Raw genomic sequence first — 2,642 nt, 5'->3', positions numbered from 1 at the left:
GTCTTTTTCCCGACAGTTTTTTATAGTTGAAAACAACCAGCAAGCCTTTGATGACCTTGACCAAGGGCACTGTATTTTGAAGCTGTCAGGTATGAGGAACGGACCCAGACGACTGAGCTGGCTTCTTCTGCATAAGGGTTTCCTTCAGGGACAGCCTGCCCCACCTGAGAAACTACCCATCCTGTGTGTTCTCCCAGCAGGGAGGCCGTGAGCCTCCCGATGCCGAGACCCAAAGAAACACCTCGCTGCTGTAACTGTCCCCCCTGGCACTAACAAGAGCTGTGTTTTGAAAGTGTTGGGGTGATAGAGGGACCCCCCAAAGAATTCATGTGTGTTAAAAACCCAATGAGGAACAAGTGGTGATTTTTATGCAAACACTAAATAAGCCTTAGTAAATAAACCTCTATTTTGGAATCACAAACACATACACAAACTTTGGAGCTAGTGAAGGCCGTTTGTAACGACTGCTGAGCGCTCAGAACTGGAGTTGAATTGGGATAGAAATCCTGCTAGTAGCCCCTGATGCCTGAAATCTGAGTGCTCTACTTTTAGGCTTTACAGTCCCAGTGTTTGGGGCCTGCCTATTAAAACATCCCTGGTTGGAAAGTGTTTGTGTAGAAGCCATAAGTATTAAGTATTTGCTGTGTTTACCATGCTTAGCTCTCTGTAAGGAATATGGAATAATGTTAAACGCCTCATGTTCTCAAGAAGCTTGAATTTTAAAATAAAAAAGAATATAAATATTAAAAATAAAAAAGAAGAAGCTTGAGTTTTAGGGGCAAAATCAGGCAGGCAGGCGAGCAGTTAAGAGCCAGCAGTCCCAGATTGTGAGAGGGATGTCCATGGGATCAGGCCTAAACCGGCAGTCGGACATTCCCCAAAAGGTCCCGGATGGCAAGAGGGTGCAGGCTGGGCTGAGGGACCCACCCCCGACCCCTCCCGTGCACAAATTTTGTGCACCGGGCCTCTAGTTAGTAATAATACAAGAATATGCTCTGTTCAAAAGTAGGTTACAGAACAGAGAACCCAGAAATCGACCCAAGCCATTATGCTCAATTAATATTTGACAAAGGAGGCAAGAGCGTACAGTGGAGTCAAGACAGTCTCTTCAATAAATGGTGTTGGGAAAATTGGACAGATACATGCAGAGAAATGAAACTATGCTATTAACTTATACCATACACAAAAATAAACTCAAAATGGTTAAGAGACTTAAATCTAAGACAGGAAACCATAAAAATCTTAGACGAATCCATAGGCAACAAAATATCAGACATATATTGTAGCATCTTTACCCATATATCTCCTAGGACAATGGAAGCTAAGGAGAAAATAAATAAATAGGACTACATCAAAATAAAAAGCTTCTGCATAGCAAAAGAAACCATCAACAAAACAACAAGAGAGCCCACTGCATGGGAGAACCCATTTGCCAGTGTTATCTGCAATAAGGGTTTAATCTCTAAAATTTATAGGGCACTCATACAACTTAACAAAAGGAAGATAAAACAATTCAATCAAAACTGGGCAAAGGACTTAGTAAATAGACACTTTTTGAAAGAGGACATTGAGAAGGGCAAGAGACATGAAAACATGCTCAAGTCACTAATCATCTGAGAGATGCAAATCAAAACGACAATGAGGTACCATCTCACACCTGTCAGACTGGCTATCATCAACAAATCAACAGACGACAAGTGCTGGAGAGGATGCAGAGAAAAAGGAACCCTTCTGCACTGCTGGTGGAATGCAGACTGGTGCAGCCACTGTGGAGAACAGTCTGGCATTTCCTCAAAAAACTAAAAATGGGACTCCCATTTGACCCTGTGATCCCACTTCTAGGACTATATCCCAAGAAACCAGAAACACCCATCAGAAAGGACATATGCACCCGTATGCTCATAGCAGCACAATTCACCATAGCTAAGATTTAGAAGCAGCCTAAGTGCCCATCAGCAGGTGAGTGGATTAGAAAATTGGTACATCTACGCGATGGAATACTGCGCTGCGGTAACAAAGAAGGAACTCTTACCATTCACAACAGCATGGATGGAGATGGAGAGCATTATGCTGAGTGAAATAAGCCAGTCAGAGAAAGATAAATACCACATGATCTCACTCATTTGTGGAATATAATGAACAACATAAACTGATGGACAAAACTAGAGACAGAAGCATCTCAGAGAGAAGGCAGGAGAGGTAAGGGGGGTGGGTAAGCGATCAACCAAAGGACTTGTATGCTTGCATATAAGTAACCCGGGAGGACACAGACACTGGGGCAGTGGGGGCTTGTCCTGGCTGGTGGGAGTGGCCAGGGAGCGGCCAGCTGAGGAAAAAGGAGACATATAATAGTTTAAACAATAAAAAAAGAAGAAAATATTTGTGATACTTCTCATCTTTAAAAATGTTTTTAATATGTGTAATTTCTTTAGTAGGTTTACAGTTGTGAGTATGCAAATCACAGTGTATTCTTGTGTTACTATTGATTAATTGCTGTATTAATTGTTAGTAGTAGCAGTACTAACCTCCCTGGCCCTCCTGTCGTTTAGAAGGATCACGCGCGCCCTGACTGGCTGGAGGAGGGGGAACCTGGGAGGTTCAGGTTGTCGTTAGGGGAGGAGCGAGCCCAGCACCACGTGCTG

At 43.1% G+C, this 2,642-nt stretch overlaps 1 protein-coding gene across 1 annotated transcript in view; it reads left to right on the top strand.

Annotated features, from left to right (window-relative positions):
• HTT (huntingtin) overlaps positions 1-2,642 on the top strand; it is a 105,532-nt gene that overhangs the window by 44,623 nt on the left and 58,267 nt on the right. The window lies entirely within an intron of this gene.

Source organism: Myotis davidii, unplaced genomic scaffold (genome assembly GCF_000327345.1).
Source record: "Myotis davidii unplaced genomic scaffold, ASM32734v1 scaffold937, whole genome shotgun sequence".
NCBI classification, from domain to species: Eukaryota; Metazoa; Chordata; class Mammalia; order Chiroptera; family Vespertilionidae; genus Myotis; species Myotis davidii.
Note: the sequence above shows the minus strand (reverse complement) of the source record. Positions and strands in the feature narration are given on the sequence as shown.